This window comes from Acomys minous (genome assembly GCF_964271855.1).
Source record: "Acomys minous genome assembly, chromosome: 2".
NCBI classification, from domain to species: domain Eukaryota; kingdom Metazoa; phylum Chordata; class Mammalia; order Rodentia; family Muridae; genus Acomys; species Acomys minous.
Genome location: NC_140484.1, coordinates 26,612,755 through 26,635,325, shown reverse-complemented (window position 1 = coordinate 26,635,325; position 22,571 = coordinate 26,612,755). Strand labels below are relative to the sequence as shown.

Genomic DNA, 22,571 nt, shown 5'->3' with positions numbered 1-22,571 from the left:
AAAGAGAACATGTCTGCTTTTATTTTGTCATTTTTTAATTAAAAGAAAACAAAGCCATATCAAGTTTTATGGCTTCAATATATACTTACTTATTATAGTTTGCTTCAGCACCCATATAGACTATCTGTTGGACACACAAAGTCCTAGGACTTGACTCAACCACTATGAAACTAACACTAATGCTCTCTAGGCTGAAGCTCTGGGCAGACGTACTTGATGCAGCCAGTGCATACCTGGGTTGGATTAGGCTACACTCAGGGGAGGGAAAGTGAGGGGAAAAGGAAATGGGACATATACTATGAATAGATGCAATGTGGGAAGTGTGTGACCTCTCTTCTCTAGATGCTCATCACAAGAAAAAGGTAATAGTGCCTTTTTGGATACTGAGAGAGGGCTATCTCACAAAATGCCAATACTCAGAAATCAAGTTTCTGTCACAAAACTGGTTGATATTTATCTTAACATTGACATCCCTCAAATGTCAACAATTTTTAAAACTTTGTTTTTATAACAGGCAAACCCTTTGGGAATTTTGCAGTGACTAGGCTGCAATTGTTCAAGCCAGCTGTGTTTTTGTTTGTTTATTTCCTATAGCTCTTCCTTTTATAAAAACCAAGCAACAGACTCAATAACTTCAAAGACAAAAATCTCTTGACTCACCCTACTTTTGTACATGAAAAATAACAAAGAACACATTTTTCCTCTTCACAGAATTGTGACCCTCCAATTGCATTTAGTTAATTCAGACTCCCAAATATTTGACAAATTAAACATCTGGATTCAATATGTGCACAAACTAGGTTTTACTGGTTAAAAACTAAGACTTCTAGTGGCAAAATAGAGGAATAAGAATGTCTGAGTATTGTGGGCATTACATTGGCTTTGAAACCACTCTCCCTGCTCAATAAAAATTCTCCTTTTATTTTTAAAACATCTCTCTGCTGAAATTGTCTATAGCTAAGAAATATCCTAGAACATGATTTTATGTTAGATAACAAGTCTCTTAAAACTGAGATTTATAATGGAAAGGCCATCCTATTGTTAATTACAGTGGGCTCCAGTGGGTGTAAATTTTCCATGAGTTTGGACAGAGCCCTAGCATGATAGGAACTCAGGCTGTATTACTTTGTGTTGTTGGGCTGCCAGGCAAAGGCCAGTAAGCAGCTGGTCCTTTCTTGATTTTATGCCTCAGTTTGCCCAATGGTTTTGGAAAAAGAAAAGTTGTTACAAAACAAGGCAGTTTCAGTAACAGAATTTTTAAATTAGGAGAGCCTACGGGGAAGGATGAACTCCCACTTGCTTCTAGAGGAGAAATGCTCGTTAGCTCAGTACTAACAACATCTTTATGTTTTTAAAAAGTGATTATAGCTGTCTTTATATTTTTAGGAGTGTGACAGGACAGGGCTTATTCTTCCTACGAGGTCTATTTTCTAAAAGAGCACATGGTAGGGAATCCGTGACTAGACTTTAGCCCAGGACTAATAAACCAGAAGGACAATTTACTAATTTCTTCTCCTAAGACATCACGTCTCAAATAATGAGATCTCCTTGGGACACTTGAAAACTAGTGAGTCCCAACACTACCAACTCAGATTTAACCATGTTGGCATGCAGCCTGTCAATAGAATCAGATGGTGGGCTGAGGTCAGAGCTGGGGTTTGATGACCTTTTGCTGAATTGGGGACCATAGACATGTAGCAACAGGCATCCTCTGGAAGGTTTAGGCTAGAAATGCAGGCCCCACCCAAAACCTGCCAAACCAGAATCTGAATCTGTACTTAACAAGGTCTTCAGAGGCTCTGCATTCATGTTAAAGTTGGGAGAGCGCTGCCCTTTGCTACAGCCATTCTAAACAAACAATCTTCTGGCAGCTTTAGAGACATTCCAAGATAGCCACTAAAATTATGATTTACCTTACATTCCATGGAATAAAAGGAGAGCTGTTCTTGCATCTGATTAAGAGATGGAAAAGAAGAGTAAGACAGCATAGATATGACTGTTGCCCCTTAAGTTCTTTGTGCTCCTGGCCCTGGGCAGACTCAGAAATGAGAAATGGGTTGACTATGGGGGAGGGGGTAGAAATAAAGAGACAATGGCTGAAATGAGTTATAATTTATTAATGTTCGTATATCAATTAATTACTAAATGTGTTTGGAAATCATCTTCCTCTAGGTACACTATGGAGATTTTTTTTTCTTTTGGGTCTTTGGTGAGCCTTTGGAGATATCAACAACTACAGTATGAAATAGAAAGGGGCTGGGTTAAGCTCTTCTGAGTTTACCTGAAACACACCAGCCTCCATCCACCTCAATCTGCACTAGGTCTTACATGCACTATGGTCATCCTCACCTGTGGTTCTGCACTGCCCACTCCTGAGCATCCTGAGCTCAGCTTTCAAAATCTTTCTTGATCATCTCACTGAAAGTAGCCACCTAGCATTTTCTAAAATCAGCACTACTATATATCATTATACAACACATGATGCCTTTCTTATTGTTGTTGTTTTTTCTCTCCCTTCTTTAACATTTATAATTCAAGCACATGGATTTGCCTCATACAGTATTGTATCAGTATTCAGTCACTCATTCAACCAGTATACATTGGCCATAGCTTATATGCAAGAATAGTTTAAGATGTTCGTCTTAAGTATATTTAATAGTACCTACCACAGACCACTCAGAATGCTGAAATAGAGTCACAAATATCACCTCTAGCTTTAGATGGTCCATGTACCTAGCATGAAGAACAGACACATATTCGTCTAAGCAGGGATGCTCAGAACAGCACCGAAGCAGAGAGTAGAACACCATGCAAAAGGCATAGTAAGCAGTGAGTTAAAAACTTTAACTGCATCAGCATTAGGAAAAACTATGGCTGAAGATGATCTCAACATGATATAACATTTCTAGTGTACTCTCAGAGATAATGTAGGACACAGGGTCCTCTAAATCAACAGAGCAAGGTTCATATGAACCCATGGATAATGAAGCAGAAATCACAGGGCCGACAGGCGTATATATTATAGCTTTCAGCTTGGTATTTTTATGGGACTCCTAAGTGTAAGAACAAGTGGGTCTCTGATTCTTGTGAATTTTCCCAGCTTTTTCCCCCTTCTGTTGGTTTGCTCTGTCAAACCTTAATACGACGGCTTTTGTTTTATCTTATATTTTGTTATGTTTGCTTGTTGTCTCCTAGAAGCCTGTTCTTTTCTAAAGAGGGATGGAAAGGGAGTGGATCCAGACGGGAGGGGGTGGGGTAGGGAGGAAGTGGGAGGAGTAGAGGGAAGGAAAACTGTTATCTGATATATTTTATGAGAAAAGAATCTGTTTTTAATACACAGGAACAATTCAATTAAAATAATCCTATAGATGCATGGAGATTTGTCTTTAAGAATGTTTGTGAATAGCTACCCAAATAATCCACTTTTCTGACTAATACTTTTACTTCGAATCGTCTGGCTGTTTGATGAAGGACTATGTGGACTATGTTTCCAACAAGTCAGCATGGCATGGTGAAACTGACCGTGGATTGATAAACGGTACCTAGACTAGAAGAATTGAAAACACTAACTAGCAAAAACTGTAGCTTTGAGATTCCTTGAACACGGTACTCTCATAACATACATAACTCACATGTAACTGTGACAGGCACCTGGAAGTTGTTCATAGAAAACTGCTGAAAACACCACTTGCTTACTTAGAGGAAAAAAAACTTCTAATCTAAGGTAACTCACGCATATGTAATATGCATCTCATTTTGCCCACGAGTTTCCATAGACAAAGCAAGGGATTCTACGGTCTGCAGAAAGAAATGAGATGGTCACAAGAAAGGCTTGAGCACTGCTATCTTCCTGGAAGGCATACATGTTTGCATGTTCCAGAGCAGAATTATACAAAACGGGCCTGTGTATAAAAAACAGTTGCTACCATTGGTCTCAACAGAGAGAAAACAATATCCTTATGGGCTTCTCAGGGATAGGCAGTTGGGAGTCAGAGTTAAATATAGTTACATATTTAATTATGCAGTTAAACAACTTAAATATTGAATGAGAGAAGCTGTTTTATTTGAAGTCTTCAATATACATATCTGCACTACAATAATGAGGAGACAGAGAATTCAGTGTTAATCAAATTTACTTAAACATTGAGATCTCCTCTTTTTACTTCTTCTCCCTTCCTTTCTTCAAGAAAACTTGCTGGCTTATCTGCTCATAGCACTATTCTTGGAATACAGCAAGGAAAAGACGCTCTAAGGACTAATGGGTCATTATTTTCCTCTGTGATTTCTTCCACTTTCTAGTTTTCTGCAAGTGAGATTATGTACAATATATACTGAACTAGATCCATGCATATAGTCTTACGTATATTTAAAGCAGTGTTTCTGTGAAATAGATCTTTAACAGAACTCAAGCACCTTTTCCTCTCACAAATGTAGTAGAATGTATAATACATATTAACACATTCCTATTACCCTAAACTGCTTGAATCTTCCCTCCCCATTTACCTGACAATATATACAATATTTATTCTTAATTTAAGATCTATTTTTTCTGTTTCATATTTCTTTCATGAGACCAGACAAATTCATCACCTCATCACTATTTAATGTACTAGGAAGGAAAAAGTTACTTCTTACTAGTTTCATGAATTAATAAATATCTTTGTAGTGTATTTCCCTGTGTGTGTACATGTACTACAACATTTTAGAATTCTATAAAATGGTTTTAGGACTTAACTGTGATGTTTAAACTTAATAAGTCACGGCAACCTTTCCATGACAGCATACATATTCCTGCCATTCTTTATTCACTATTGTCTGCTGCTAATTATATGGATGGTGCCACATGGATTTTAACCATGTGATTAGTATTTATCCAAGAAAATGTAACCTACCAATACAGAAAATCTACTGAACACTTAAATTTAATATGTAAATAAAGCAATCAGTACAGAGCTAAATAGAATGTATTGAGTACTAATGATTTTTAAAATTTTTTTATTAATTTATTCTTGTTACATCTCAATGGTTATCCCATCCCTTGTATCCTCCCATTCTTCCCTCCCTCCCATTTTCCCCTTATTCCCCTCCCCTATGACTGTTCCTGAGGGGGATTTCCTCCCCCTGTATATGCTCATAGGGTATCAAGTCTCTTCTTGGTAACCTGCTATCCTTCCTCTGAGTGCCACCAAGTCTCCCCCTCCAGGGGACATGGTCAAATGATTTTTTTATTAAAGGATTATTGTATTAATATTGTTATTAGTGGATAATTAGATTTTTAATTTTTTCAACAAGGACAAGCTTCTATTTTTAGAAACTTTCCAGTAGGCACTCTTCCTAGAAGAGGGCTCTGCTTGCTGGCTCCCTTCGGAGAGAGCTACACAGAAAGGAAGGACTACAGTGGCCTTTGAAGAATGGACATCAGAGTCCCTCTTATGTGCAGGAGAGCCTCTCAAGACATACACTGGATGCCTGAACCCATGGGCAGGAGCTTAGCGTACTGTTGTGCTTCCTATACACACATCTTTACCAAAGTTTAATTGGGCACAAGAGATTAATAACTTTGAACACAATAGAACAATTATAGCAGTATATTGTAGTAAAAGTTATGGGAATGTTGCTTCTTTCTCTCATTAACCCTATCACTCTATCATGATAGTACAAGATGATACAACACCCACAGGATAAGATGCAGGAGGCAGATGACACAGCTGTTGTGACATAGTGCTAGGCTACTGCTGACCTTCTGATATGATTTATGTAGCACGAGGGTTATCAATCTGTGATGACGTCAGTTGGCCATGGGTAACTGAAGCCATGGTAAGAGATGGCTACTACAGTATGTGTTGTGAGTCAGAAAGGAGAGGCTGGTCCCACGGGGTCATGTTATGGGTTCCTATGCCATTTGTCAGGCTTGATGACTTGTGGAAAAACTCACAGACCTTAGAAAAGATATTATGCGCACAGGTTATGGTTTATAATAATGTACTGACACAAATTGCAGCCAATAAAGGGCAAGGGTACAGAAGCAGAAATCCAGAAGAAACCTGGCACAATCTTCTATGTACTTGCTGCCCATAGACTCATGGTACTATTAATATCAATATTTGTATAGTATTGCCAGCCAAAGAGCTTACCCGAGTCTCCATGTCCAAGGTTGCTTTGGGGAATCAGTCATACGGGTATGCAGAGCTTACAGGACTGATCCTGTCTAGCCAGACTCCAGTCATTTCTTTATGACCCCTGCCTCAAAGGCACCAAATTTCATTTTGTGTGTGCACATGCCATAGTACACATGTAGAAGTCAGAGGACATTTTTGGGCAGTTGGTGTTCTCTTTCCACCATTTCCACCATGTGAGTCCCAGGGTCAGCCTTGGGTCATCTCACTGGCCTTAACCTGGCTTTTACCATAAATCATATCGTCATGATTTTCTCATATTAAGATAGTACAGCCTGAGGCTATAGGCATACAAAAACACTAATCAGGAAGTACATTTCAAGAGTTCAGAGGTTATCTCTCAGGAGCTGACCAAAGGTTAGTCTTGAAGGCAGGCTTTCTTTGACATTTGCAAGCTTTGTAATAAATGAAGCCTTCTGAGTTAACTCTTACCTATCCAAGGGAGAGGGGAATTGCAGGAGCAAAGACAAAGGTGTAGGAATGCATAAAGCATAATTATGAACAAGAATGAGAATTAGTGTGTTTGCAGATAAGTCAAGAAAGGGTGAGTAAGTTGATGCTGTAGATACAAGCTGTCATCAAAAACGTTAAATGAACATAAGCATAGGCTTTAGGGAAGATGACTCTGGAGGCTGTTTTACAGATGAATTGAAGAGGCACATGGACCAGAGGGAAAGCGATAACAAGCCAGGAGACGAGGTGTCTTGGAAAAGCATGACGACCATGAACATGCAAAGTCACTGAAAATAGATGTTGGGAAGAAAGAGGTAAAAAAATGTCTTTCAGATTATGAGCTTCTGTGGACAGAAATAGACATGCCAGAACAGGCTCCAGGTATGTATGTATATATGTTTATTAAGGAGATTGAGTACCGAATACCTTGAGAGTGTGGTCCATGAGTGCATGTACTCCATTACTTGGAAACACTTGCTGAAAAAGCTCCCCCTATCACTAAGAGTGGTGATGTGTACAAGAGGGTTTGGAAATCCTAATTTTAAATAAGACCCCAAGATACTATAAATGTTCAAATTTGTGATTTCTGGCCTTTCTGTGTCCCATAAAATCACCCATGCTGGTATATATATATATCTCAAGTTATAAGAATAGGAAGGAAAATTGGCCTAAAGTTGTACCTTTTCTCCTGTAGGCAGTCCTGGGAGGCAGTTTCTCCCACATGCGTGTTTTTTCATGTGGTCCAGGCTGCACTTTCTCTGCATTTTCCTAGGAAGCAAAACAACGGCACTAGGCCTTACTGTTGGGAAAGATGACTACCTTCTGAGACATGAGTGGTAGATGACTGTGGAAACAATGACTTTGGCAAGTTCTATGGATGCTGCCAAAAGGTATGATACATATTTTGAAAGCAAGCACATAAAGGAGGCACCTTTTAAAAAAATTTTTATTATTTTTCTTAAGGAGGTGCCTTTATATATAGAATGTAGATTACATTGTTTAAATTTGGGCAGACCCTTACACTATGACATGTTTGTGATGGAATTTTTAAATTTTTTCTTATTTACTTACTTTTTAAATATATATATGTATAGATGTGTACATATATATGTATATATACACACATATATGTATATGTATATATATAAAACTACATACAGCAAGAAGAACCACAGATCAATCAGGAATTATATTCATGTTACATTCATAGTGTTTTGGCTGTTTGTATTTGGCAACCTTGAAGAAAACATTTTCCTATCTCAGTGAATTTTTTTTTAAATTGAAGTTTTAGAAGAAGTAAACACTGTAGTGGACACACAGATCTCACCATAAATGTTCATTAACTAAATAGCCAAGTAAAACTTTCCTTTCTCTCATTATTGTCTTCAATCATCTCTCTCTTGCACCCTTTTTCTTTCCTTTCCTTAATGAATCCCTTCCACTCCTGGTTAACAGTGAAGACTGCATGTCCCAAAATATGCTGCCTTCTTTATTTAATATAATTTTAATGGTTTCTTTCATTAGGTTTTAGCTTTCCCCTGAAAATCTGGCAAGTGCTCAGATACATGCTATCTCCATTAAACATATTAAAAGAACATTCAATCAGGAAATTAGTTAACTGTTCTCTAAACAAATTATGTTTCAGATGCTGCATGTAAAATATGATAATTCAGTGAGCAAATCAAATTATACATAATATTTTAATGTTCTGTTAGATGGAGTAGAATCAAGTGAAAAAGCACAAGCTTTGTAGTTAGGCAGCGCTCCGCATGATTTATGGCTCCGGATTCAGGGAAGTTATTTAGGCTTTCTGAATCCATTATTAGATTCTCATCCATTATCATTGTTTCTAAATGGGGCAGTATTGGCATTTGAGGCAGGGTAATTTTTTTTGTTGTGTGAGGCAGTTCTCAGAATGGCAAGACAGTTTTTTTTTTTTTTTACTGCTACATCTCTCTTACCTCTCACTACTAAATATGAGTACATTCCCAGTTCTAGTACTGCCACAGCAAAATGCCCCTAGAGAATTTAAATGCCTCACAGACGGTGGTGTCACTACTAGTTAACAAGAGCACTGATCGGATTATAACAATGCCTCTTCCAGCAGGGAAGTTCACATCAGAACATTTTCCTGGCAGTTCTGAGTAAACAAAGAGGTAGTTAAGAGAATGTGTTGAGGTCAGGCAGACCTGGGCTCTATCCCAGCTCTGTCAATAGTGTCTCTGTGTAGTAAACTGTTCTATCTCAGCCATTAGGATTTCATGTATAAAATCTCAATAGGAGTTATATTGGCTCAGAGAACTGTTTTAGGATTCTATGAAGTCACGAGTGCCAAGTTTAAAGACCAATCCCAAGGCAGAACAGCACTCAGACAGGCACAGTTGCTGCCATCATTGTAAGTGAAACCAGATCTGTGGGACTAGGAGGAAATAAGATGCCCTATCCAACAATTTTGGGAAAATATGAAAACAGGAAAGGCAAAAATAAAAAAGCAAAGGGAGTAGAGCTGTCAACTTAGCTACTTTGAAATAGCGGGCTATTATATATATCCTAAAGGCCGTGGAAGGGTAGAAATGGGCAACCAAGACATACAAGGATGGATCTAGGAGACTGATAAGAATGGCTGGGTCATACAGGACTGGAAAGCTATCACTGGCCTTCTACTACAGTGTCTGCAAGTAGGAAGCTGTGCTTATCTGTGTGCACTGTGCGCCCAATTTCACTGGGTTTTCATCTGCCGGTACACTTTATAAGCATTCCAGTCTGAAACAGTGGTGTGTGACCAATGAAGCTGGTTCAATGTTATCACACTTAAAAGGTGAAGTAAGTTTGTTATGCTGGAGAGATGGTTTAGCTGTTAAGAGCACTGACTGCTACCCCAGAAGTCCTAAGTTCAATTCCCAGCAACCACATGGTGGCTCACAACCATCTGTTATGTGATCTGATGCCCCCTTCTGGCCTGCAGGTGTACATGCAGGCAGAGTACCGTATACATAATAAAAAAAATACATAAATCTTTAAAACAAAGTAAGATTATTCTTCCTGGAAACTAAGCAATCTGCTTTATAGACCTTATCCCTAGGATTAATTAATCATGGCTTCAGAGGTATGCCATCTGAGAGCACTTCCAGGGCTACTTTTCATTTTACTTAAGTGTCGTTTGAGTGAAAAAAAATTTTTTTAAACAATCAGATTTTTCTTCTCTTCTATTTTCTATGAGGGGCACTATAAATAGCTCCTCAGTTCAGACTTACTGTGTTGTCTCTTCAGTTACTAACTGCACCTTCCTTTGTCAAGAACTTCAACACTTTTAATCTCAAGATATCCCTCATATAAACATCAAAGATTCCTTTTTTTTTATGAAGATTAAGAAATCATAGAATAACTGTAACCTTTGGCTCCTAAGGTGGGACCTTTCCTCTTCCTGTGCACTTACTTAATTGTTTTTGTTATCCCTAAAATAATTTAAAAAACTATGAAATTAGAAAATTGGTAGTAGCTGAGCTTGATCCCAGCACCCCGGGAGTCAGAGTCAGATGGATCTCTGTGAGTCCAAGGCTAGCCTGGTCTACAGAGTGAGTGTAGGATAGCCAAGGCTACACAGAGAAACTTTGTCTTGAAAAACAAAACAAAACAAAACAAAACAAAAAACAAAAAACAAACAAACAAACAAAAAAAAGAAAAATGGTAGCAGTGGTTACAGTAGTAACATTGTAGGTTGTGTTTATCCATTGAAAATTAAGGTTAAATTGGTAGCACAGTTCAGTGTGGAGGTTTCTGCTAATAATCCCAACATGGGGGAGGCAAAGGTGGCAGAGTCATTACCTTAATGACAGCTTTGACATCACTGTGAATTAGAAGCCAGTGCGAGACAATCAATCAAATAAACCAACAACCAAATCAATGTTGGTGTAAGACATAGCACTACTTTTTGTAGATATAGCACAGACTGTAGATGCTGCCCTTCAGTTACCTGTAAGTCATAAGGCACTCCTTGCAGAGTCCTGTGGCTAAGAACTTCTGATTTCTCAAAGGATGGCGTATGTTTGTTATAAAATATCTACTAATCTCCCGAAGAACTGGTATTCTTCTAAAGCAGTGTAGGAAAGGACCAGATTTTACTTATTTTCTTCAGTTTTTTTTAATTAAAAAAAATTCAAATAAATTGTCGTCTAATTTTTATTAAATATACAAATCATACACTTAGATGTCATGGCAATATCAAATTACCAAACCCTTTTGTAAACACTCATCTTCAGTATCTGATTGGTGGCATCACAGATGGCTAGCAGGTAGGCATGGGTCACAGGAACTGAAGAGCAGCTCTTTAATCCATTGTGCACTCCCCTTAACCTTAGAGGAAGGTTCAGCAATAGGAAGGGAACAATGAAGAACATAAATAAGGCCTTTTCCTTTCCCTAATATGGGTACATGACCCACTTGGAAGCAGACTTCCTTGAGTAATGTTCATCAAAGCTAGCCTTTAAACAAATAATCTTAGAACATTTCAATGTAGAATCACACAGAAGGCAAACTACTTCACTAAATTGTTTTAAAACGTATCTTCAATATAAAACTCTCTCCTTACAAATATAGGTACATAGCAATTATGAAGAGGTAGCCAAATTCTTTCACTTATCTATTACATAAAAACCTAGATGACCTTTGTGGAAACACATAGGCTCCTCATCTCGCGTCTCTGCTTCCTCTTCATGTCTCCTTCATTCTCCAACCCTATGTGTTGCCCATCTCTGTTTGCTAACCAGCAGTTCATAAGTTCAAAAGGGTTGACATCTCAGTTACAGTTTCCATGCTTCAAGGGAAAAGTCTTATTAGCTCAACTTTACCTCTGACACTGTTTATTCTAAGGAGGGGAAAGACTATCCTACTTTAAGAATGGTAAATTGAGTTCCATACTCAGAATATGAAGAGCCAAGCAGTTGTCATGGTTGTGTGGGCCTGGGCTGAGTGTATATTCTACGCACTCCTTCGTTGCTCATAAGCAAATCCTGAAAAACCTCATCTTAGGCCAGGTGATTGCATTTATACCTTTCACAGATAAAGTCAACTTATTCATTAGTGATGCTGTCTATCTAGCACAAACACAGAGTAATAAGTGGTACTTCTTAGTGCTGATGCTTTCGAGTCGCACTGTCAGCTTGCTTAAGTTTGATTCACATTTCAACATATTCATTGGAATACATTTACATTTTAATGCATAATTTTGACCTACATGAATGCTCTATTGGAAAATTAAAACTACATTTTCAAGCCTAAAACCATGAGAAGTAATGAGGCTGTGTGCCGTGCTAGTTATGAGGAGAACCTACCGAGAAATGGATAGAAGAGGTGGAAGAGACAGTTTTAGTTTACCAAAGTTTGAGCTTGCATGCTTCATTTTCATGACAGCAATCAGTTTTTCATCAATTTTGTCACAGTAATCTATTTTCCTAATATCAACAATATGAAATACAATTAGAGAACATTAAAAAATCCCTGGGGGACACTTCCAGCTCATTCTCTCTGCTTTCTGTGTGTGATTGAAGACATGGTTTCTTAGCTCCCTGACCTAGCCACCTGCTGCAGCCATTACTGACACACCTTCTTGAGCCCCTAAAGCCAAACTGAGTTGCCTTTGGTCATGGTAATTTTTGTTTTTTTAAACAACAGAATAGTAACCAATATAAAGATACAAACAAAAAGGAGGGGCTTCCTCTGTGACCCTCGTCCGAATGACTGGCCTCCTCCCATTTCTCTGCAATAGCATTCACTGCCCAGCATGTCACCTGTGCTTTTTGTGCTCTTTGCTGTTTTTTCATATGCTACCAATTCATGCAGTGAGGAGCTGACAAGAGGACCTTAATAAATTCCCACTGAATGAGAAAATTAATGAATAAACTGTTCACATAAAAGAAGCTGTGTGCATTCCTATACAGCCCATTTGTCACATACTCCACTCAACCCCACTTTAAGGACACTGGTATTACTTGTCACAACTGGCTCAGATGAACTTCTCCCCTTTCTGACTTCACACAGCCTTACCTGCATTGCCTTGTAGCATTGCTATAAGGCACACACCTGTCTATGTGTGCATACCGGCCTACCATTTATTTATTCATCTTGCCTCCAAACCCCATGAGAAACTAAGTGTGAATTCCAGTTAGGTAAAAAAAACTACTCTCCACAGTAGAGTGGAGAGTGGGATATTACTTTCTCACATACTCTGGTGCCTCACCTTTGACCATGTCCCCTGGAGGGGGAGACCTGATGGCACTCAGAGGAAGGACAGCAGGTTACCAAGAGGAGACTTGATACCCTATGAACATATAGAGGGGGAGGTAATCCCCCTCAGGAACAGTCATAGGGGAGGGGAGTAAGGGGAAAATGGGAGGGAGGGAAGAACGGGAGGATACAAGGGAGGGGATAACCATTGAGATGTAACAAGAATAAATTAATAAAAAAAAATAAAATTCTATTAAAAAAACTAGTTTCTGTTTCTTTGCTTGTAAAATGAAGATGACAGCAGCTATTTCTGAGACTTGTGAGTTTTAAATAAAAATGTAGTAAGTGCTTAATATGTTTCATTTACACTTATTTGAATATTAAGTGTATTTGATGCTTTCTTCCTTGTATGTCCTATCATTGCATCTAGAACCATATTAAGCATATATCAGATGTTCAACTTCTTTTGTCACCTTAAATTATCCTAAAAAAATAATTCAAGTTCAGTGTCAACTTATTTGCTTCCCCATATCATTCTGCAAAGAATTCCTATAATTAACAAACAATAACAACAAATTAACCTTGGAGGCTCAGCCCTGTGACTGCACTGCTACAGAGCATCTCAGTGTTTTGACCTAACGCTCTAAGTAGGAAATGTTTAACTATCTGGTTATCATCTGAGGAAGATATTTTAGATCTTTAATTTGAAAAACAGAGCTAATCTGGGCATTCACAACACAGCATGATATTATGTGGGTTAAGCAGAATATGCCATATAAACAGCAAGCATCAGACCTCCAGAAATGCTCACTAGTGATTTTAGAAATATCAGTGTCATCATTGTCACCACGAGACTAGTATGAGCAGGGAACTTGAGCCCAAAGTTCCAACTATGAATTAATAGTATAATTTATACTGCCATCTCTTGGCCTGTTTCGTTTTTAAAAAGTATCTCAAATTCCTTTTATTTGCCACAATGAAAGACACATTTTCTATTAACAATTTTTTTTCATACCAGCCACTCCTCTCTGCATATTCTTTTGGTTTCTACTTTTTAAAGTAAGCAGTGAGAGAAGTGTTGGCACAATATATAAATAAAAACTCCCCTCCACATGGTCACAAATGGCTCTATACTTAGTTCATGTATGTGACACCCTGTTAATAATAGCTCTCTGCATTCTTACAGATGGGGTCTTGTTGGGTTGAACTTACACATACTTACTCTTGGCATATTTTTATATTACTGAGTTTTTACATTGTATTTGCCATGCCAAAACTTCATTTTATTTGCATAGGACTACTTGCTTCTCCAGAGGAATATTGCAGATTTTGCTTCTACCTTTAAGAACAATAGAAACACAACATAGGTTGAGGATGTAGATTAGAAGCAGCCATTTGCCTGGTGTAATATACAAGGCTGAGTGGCTCCATCCCTAGTTTCAGGAAGTGACAAAAACGTTACCTCATGTGGGACTTTTAAATCTGTTAACCATACTCTGAGTTCTTTCATCTTAGTAACAATTTAAATTTTTTGGCATAACTTTGGGCTGAATATGGTTATTAATTTTAAGTTCATACTTAATTGCTAAAATTTATTCTTTGGGAAATCTTCAGCTAAACTTATTTTTTTTCTGAACTTCTTATGAAACATTACCAAATTCTTAGTTTTCCTCTTACCAAATATCTGATTCTACAAGACATAGGAGAAGCTTTAGGAAATTTATACACTGGTGTGCAGTTCTTGGACGGAAGCCAGTCCTGCTCCTTCCTGTGATTTGTTTCACATGTTCACATGGGGCATGAGTTTCTGTATATGGCATATATAGAAATGGAGCCTGCATTGGTTCGATATGATATTTACTGACATGAAGAGGACATTAAACTATTTTTACAATTGTTAAAAATTAATTTGAATGTATTCTGAATCTGTCAGTTTCATTTCGTGTAATTTTTTTGAGATTTCTTTTTGCTTTTTATTCATTTATCTCTCATACAAAATATCCCCTATAGTTTCCCTATCTCCATTCCTGCTAGTCCCTCACTACTTCCACTCTCCTCCTCTGTTTCCCCTCAGAAAAGATGAGGCCTCCCACAGCTATCAACCAAACACAGCATAACAAGATGCAGTAAGATGGCACAACTCATATTATGGCTGAATGAGGCAACCTAGTAGGAGGAAAATGGTCCCAAGAGCAGGCAGGGAAAAGGTCCAAGATAACCCTACAAAACCCCCAAGCCAAACAACCGTAACACACAGGCAGAGGGCACAGTGCAGATCCGCGCAAGTTCTGTAACTGCTGCTTCAGCCTCTGTGAGCCCCTACGAGTCCTGCTTTGTTGATTCTGTGGGCTTTGTTTTTGGTATCCTAGATGCCCCTGTCTCCTTTAATCCTCCCCCCTCCCCGCCTGTGGACTTCACCGAACTCTGCCTAATGTTTGACTGTGGGTCTGCATCTGCTCCCATCAGGTGTCTGAGGAAGTCTTCGTGCTGTTCTTAGGAGTATATGTATTTATGATTCCTATATCTGTCTGGGTTGGTGAGCCTTTATCACGACACATTCCACATTCTCTCTAACAGCTTTCTTGACTTAAATCTGTATTGCTTGACACTGATTTTGCCTGTACAGCTTTCTGTAGATATACTTACATGAGATACTTTCCCCCTTTTTTGTTCACTTTAAACTGATTCATCTTTGTAGGTAGCATGTTGCTTTGTTCGATCTAGTCTGCCGGACTCTGTTTTTGGACATTTTTCTCTTTTTTTTTTTGGTATACATTCTGCTTTTTCTGCTTTTCTAATCCTCCTCTTTTTCTTTTTTTGGATTATGTATACTTTTGTATGCCATTTAAATTTTTATGTTGAATTTACACAATCTTATTTGGAATTTGTTTTTTACTGAGTGGCTTAACAATATAAGATGCACTTTGACTCATCACAATCAAAAGAAGAAGAAGAGGAGGAAGAGGAGGACAGGAGGGGAGGAGGAGGAGTACAGAAAATTTACTTTTTAAGATACAATCCTACCTTCTCTATATTCTCTGCACTAATTAAATATAACACTATTACATGTGGTACACATATATAGGTGTAATAATAACTTCAGCAATTGTTGCAAAAGAAAATGGAGTCATATTTGCTTTTGTTATTAAAATTATTTGCATGATATATATATATTTGCATTATATATATATATATATATATATATATATATATATATATATATATATAGTGTGTCTGTGTGTGTGTGTGTCTGTGTGTGTGTGTGTACTACCTATAGCACCTGCTAACTGCCTTCCCTCCTTCCCGCCCTCCCTTCCCTCCTTCCTCATGAAAGTTTTAACTTCCCTCTGGTGCTACTCCCTTTTATCTTGAAGCCCTGTTTCAAATTCTCAGGGACCCAAACTGTTAGCATCAATCCTCTCAGTCATTTTATACAGAGACATCTTTACTTCACCTTCACATTTTGAAACCTAGTTTTAATAGATTTAAAATTCTTCGTTGGTACTGTTTATTTTTTTCAGTACTTGGACTTTTTCATTCAACTACTTTCTAGATGGTAGTCTTTCAATTAAGAAATCAGTTGTTAATTGCATACATTCATTTCAACATTTTTCTTTAGTTTTCAATAGTTTGATTTTTATGTGTCTAAATGTTTTGACTTCATGTTTATCCTATGTATATTTCACTGGGTTTCTCTGTAAAAATAATCTTGTTTTTCCAGTATGAGAAGGTCTTTTTTTCAGCGGCTTTTCCTCTTTTCTATGATTTTTATTTTTTAACTACTTAATTACTTAACCAACTAACTTTACATCTGAATTTTAGCCCAATACCTCCTCTACTCCCGTTCTCGCCCTCCCTTCCTCTTCCCCACTTCCCTACCTTTCAGGAAAGAGGAGCCACCCCTTCACCAACCTACCATAGCACATGAAGTCATATCAGGACTGAGTGCATCCTCTTCCTCAGTGTCCTGGCAAGGCAGCCCTGCTGGGGAAAAATGCTCAAAAAGCATGCAACAGAGTCCTTGTCAGGGACAACCTCTGCTCCCCTTCCAAGGGGACCCATGTGAAGACCAAGCTGCTGAACGAGTACATATATGTAGGGAGCCTAGGTCCAGTCCACGCATGGTCCTTGGTTAGTGCTTCAGCCTCTGCAAGCCTTCCCCCACCCCTGTGCCCTGCAAGCCCCCACCCCAGGCCAGCAATGGATCACAGATGCTGACTCACAGCCAAACTTTGGGTAGAGCAAAGGATCCTTGTAATAGAGTGTAGGGAAGGATAGAAGGGTCTGGAAGGTACATGAACTGCACAAAAAGACCAACAGAACAAACCAATCTTTTCTTCTTTTGAGACTTCTATTTAAGAGTAAGTTTTTAAAGAACCATAAGGGGACCAAGATTTCAATAGCCCTCTGAATATTTCTTCATTTTGTTCTTCATTAAAGTGGGTAATCTCTCTCTCTCTCTCTCTCTCTCTCTCTCTCTCTCTCTCTCTCTCTCTCTCTCTCTCTCTCTCACACACACACACACACACACAGACACACAGACACACCAATGTGCATACACTCTTGAATATGTGTGTCTGTAGTGTCATGCATGTATGTATACTTATTCCTATGTGTGTGGCTGCACATGCATATCTGTGGCCACGAGCATGAGAAGGCTTCGTACCAGCTAGTCTTATCTTTTTCACGCCTTCTAACCTCTGCAGGAAATTGAAAATTGTATGCAACAACTTTCATTCATACTTTTATCTATGATATCTGTTAATGTTACGTTTTGGCTTTATTGTTTAGTTCGTTCTTTATTTAGTAATGTTCTGATATACCTGTAAAATCTGTCTTCCTAGGGATGACTCATCCTCCTGTTTAGTTGAATGGTTATTCAGTGATGGAAGTGAAGGTGTACTCAAACATCTTAAGCTAGCAAACCTTCCATCTGCTGATGGATTTGAAGAGCAATAGGTCCTTAAGCATAAAGCTTCTTGTATTGACACATAGATTTATTTTGATCCACAGTATCTAAGTGGTTGCTTTTGTCAGCTTTGCTATGTTTTATACTTCCCTTTTTGGGAAGACATCCCAAGCCCTTCTTCAGGCATAACCAGGAGCCCTTGAGCTTAAGGTCTTGACATCCCTGTTGAATGGCAGAACTTAGTGTATAACAGACTCTCAAAATGTTGGAGGTTTTCATTTTATAATTCTTGTTTCCTGAGATGGATAAGTTTCCTAAGACTAATTGAAAAGGATTTCTACAGAGTTTTCAAACTGATGGCTTGTAGCATTGACTGACTTCCAAAAATGTCTAAGGATAAATACTCATAGCTCTTGCTGCTTGAATAAACTTTGTGCTTGTTGATACCTCTAATTATTTCTTGTTATGACAGTTTTTAAAATTTATTTTTGCCAAAGATCGAATACAGTTGTTCTTTTTATTTTGTGTTTTAAAAGTCAGCGTACATAGTACCAGGCTTTCTTACGCTATATTCATATCCACTTTTTTTTTTTTTTTTTGGTTGATTCTTCTCCCCTGTGCCTCTTCCCTACCTGGTTGCATCCTCCCATGTTCAGCATTACACTCTCCACTTTCTTCTGTCACTTACTTTATGTGCATGCTTCTTTATTAAAGCCATTTTCTCCTTCTTACGGTCTATTTTCTAATTTTATGACTTAAATTCACGACCACTGCCACATAGGAAAAACTCAGAAACTAGAATCTGTATAGAGAGAACATGAAGGTTTTGTATTTCTTAGTCTAGGTATTTGACTTAATACAACAATTTCCAGATCTGCCCACTTTACTCTGAAGTGCCTACCTGCTTTTTTTTAATATGGCTGAATACAATCCCATTATGTATATTTACCAAATTAAAAAAGGATTTATTTGTTTTTATTTTATATGAATGAGTGTTTTGCTTGCACGAATGTGTGTGCACTATGTATATTCCTGGTGCCACCAGAGGCCAGAAGAGGGCACCAGATCCTCTGGAGGTGGCGTGACAAATGGTTGGAAGCTGCCAAGTGGGTGCTGGAAGCTGAAACTGGGTTTTCTGCAAGAACAGCAAGTGTTCTTAATAACTTTTTATCCTCTATTTACTACACTTTTATTCTTTCCTCATCTGTTGATGGACATCTAGGGTGGTTCTATTTCCTTGCTTTTGTGAACATAAAAGCAATAAACATATGTGCATGTGTCTGTGTTGCACTGTCCAGGGCCATTTTGGAATATGAGAAAGAGCAGTGTGGCTGGTTTGTTCTGACGCCATAATGACCGCACTGCTTTACATCCCCAACAGCAGAGAATACGAGTTCCTCTTTCTTTACATCTTCCCTAGCATTTGTGTTATTTATTTTCCTGTTTTAACATTTTTATATTTATTTATTATTAATTTATGTTTGTGCATGGTATCTGTGTAGAACATGTATATCATAGCATGCATGTGGAGGTCAGAGGAAAACTTTGTGGAGTCTATTAGCTTTTTACCTTTACATCCATTACATGGGTTCAGGGAAAAACTGAAGCATCTAGGTTTCTGTAACATACAATGCTGAGCTGTCTCTCATCCCCTGCCATTTGTTTTCTTAATGACAGCCACTCTGACCTGGTTGAAATGGGATCTCAAAGCAGTTTTAACTTGTAGTTCTCTGATGGCTATGGATGTTGAACACTTTTAAAAATGTTCATTGGCCATTTGTATTTCTTCTTTTGAGAACTGTCAGTTCATTAACCCATTATCAACTGGCAGTTTTTTTGTTTGTTTTGTTCTGTTTTGTTTAAATTCTTGCTCTCTATCTGACATACAGCTAGTTAAGATCTCCCATTCTTCATGTTGTCTATTCACTCTGCCAATGTGTCCTTTGCTGTGCAGGAGACTTTTTAAATTTTATGCAACCTCATTTGTCAATTTTTGGGTTACAATTTTTCATAACAATTTGTTACCTTTGATTATTGCTAATTGTTCACAATACTTCCTCCCAGAAAATCAATAGCCTTATACCTCATATTATGGGGGGAAACCCTTTATATTCTGTACTGTGAAAGTAATTTTACATAAATTAATTTACATAAAAAGCTTAAAAATTGATAACAAAATCAATCTGAGACCATTGAAGATCACAGAAAAGTAAAACCTGGTAGCAAAAACTGGATATTTTACAAAGTACTCAATTTTTTAAAGTAATGAAGTAAATATAATTAGAAAAATTATATTACAGTGTATATTTCACTTGTTTCTTGTGTTCACAGTAACATTTACATAACTTAGGATACTGTTAGGAATAATTGTAACATGTCTTGTTATGATATAATGTTTCGGCTATATCTTATATTAAATTTGTGACAAAATAAGCAGATTAAAATTATATAGAAAGTTATAAACTAAGGATTAGGTATGAATAAAAGTTCATAAAGTTTCAGTAAAAGTTTATTTTAATCTCAATACTTAACACATCAACGTAATAATGCATCTAATTTTAAAAGTAAATCTTTATTGCTATAAATTCTTTTTGGAAAAGATAAGCTTCTCTCTTGAAAAATGTAGTTCAAATATGTTCTGAATGTTTACCGTTAAAGCACATGAATAGATTTAGAAAGTATCATTTGATGTTTAAATGTGCATATTTGTACTTTGCAGCTATCACCAACTGTCATCTGTCTACAGTCGAGGGGCATGGAATGGGGACAAGAAAGTTAAGTGAAATCTCTAAGGTGGCACTTAATTTAGTTTTCTAAAAAAGCCTTTAATGTTAAGTAGAGCAATATAAAATCAATTTCAGACCAGTTCTTCCCTCTACTTCTATGAACCACAGAACATGATCATGAGCAGTGGAAGTACCAAAGAAAGAAAGCGAGAGAATGAACAGACCACTAGACTACCCTAGAGAGTAGCTAATGAGTCCACGCATAGTTTATGTTCTAGCAATTGTGTTTTTATTTGTCATCAAAGTAAGAGGCTAAGAGAAAATCCTGAAGGTTATATTTTCTTTTTTTCCCCTGAGGTTGAAATTCTGAACAGAGAGGGTTAAAAAGAAAAGCCTAGCAAAATCTAAAAATGGTGTTGGAAGGATGAATCGCCATGTATTACATGTTTATTTTATCAACCATATTTTGTAAAGTCATTGTTTATGTCTCACATTTTATCATAAATATCTCTAAATATATAATATTATTTGAGGCTTGTTTCTGTAACATTTTTTCAATATTTAAAAAGATGTTAATCATTTCTAATCTATATATATATACACACTATATATTGTATTATTATTATTGTATGTTATTGTATATTACTGTATGTATGTATGTAAAATAGGTATATTATTGATAATATATATATACTGCAATATTATATATAGTATATATATTGTTTATGTATATATACTAAGATCTCATTTATCAGGTTGTCTTTCCTTGAGGATAACTGCACATAATGCATAGTAATACTAATTAATGAGGTAACCTAGACCCAGTAAGACAAATGCTCCTTGTTCTCTCTCATCTACAGTTCTAGCACCTATTTTTCAGATACAAAAAATATAAACACTGTTACCACACCTCAAGAAAGAAACTTGCCCTTACAACAGATAAAGACCATCATAGAAAACCACAACCAAACACAATGCCACTATCAGTGGATTTTGGCCCAGCTGCAGTGGATACATCTACACCACATCTCCTCCATTTATGTCACAAAGAACATTGTGGAAGAGGGGGTGGAAAGACTGTAAGAGCTAGAATACCTGAGCATCTTCTTGGAAACAGTTACCCTAGAAATGGCCGCCTAAACATGACTAGAACTATGTCAATGTCAGTAACCATGCTAACTTGAAGGGGGGAGATTTTCATATGGTCCCATCCCTAGTTGAAGAACTACAGGCAGCTAATGATTACATGGAGAGGAAGACTTAGCCTTTCCCAGGGATGAGGCCCCTTAGTGCTTATCTAATACAAAGCAATCAGCACTGGGACCACATACACACAAACATCAAAGATGGACTCAGCAGGATGTGTGTGTGTGTGTGTGTGTGTGTGTGTGTGTGTGTGTGTGTAATTATAAAGAAATAACTATACAGAAAATTATAAAGAAAAAGAGGCTTTCAATTTTAGAGTGGGAAGCATGGAATGGATTGAAGAGAGTGTACCTATGAGGGGCTTGAGGGGGGAAAAGGAAGAGGGAAAATGATGTAATTCTATTTTAAATTAAAAACATAAAAATAAGCATACTTCAGCAATGTAATAAAGCAAAATATAGACCCAGTAATTTTAAAATAACAGTGAGCAGAAATGTTGCCATTAATATTTTTCTAAAAATAATTATCTTTTGAAAATAATGGTACTACATAAAATGTTGCTGGAAATAACATCCATATCCAGTAAAATATTAATTGTGAAGAATATAAGAAGCTATTAAATTGGAAGTCCTCAAAGTCAAGAACTTCTAGTTCTTGATTCTCATGAAAGGAAAAGATAGCCATAAACTAAGGGAAAGTATTTGCAAAGAACATATCTAAGGAAGTACTTAGGGTCTCGAAGCCCTTGAATACAAAGTTCTCAATGGATACAAGTAGATACTTTACCAAAGAAAATAGATCAACAAATGGCAAACAATTTCTTTGAGGTAGGCTGGGTGTTGCCAAGGAGTTAACTTGTTTTGTTGTCAAAGAATCTTTAAACTAATAAAAACATTTTAAATGCCATATTCTGTAGGTCTCTGAGGTTTTTGAAGACTT

The 22,571-nt window shown here is 37.3% G+C and overlaps 1 protein-coding gene across 2 annotated transcripts in view; it reads right to left on the bottom strand.

The window, feature by feature from the left end:
* Positions 1-22,571, bottom strand: part of RNLS (renalase, FAD dependent amine oxidase) — a 269,436-nt gene that overhangs the window by 143,480 nt on the left and 103,385 nt on the right. The gene's annotated exons all lie outside the window — the stretch shown is intronic.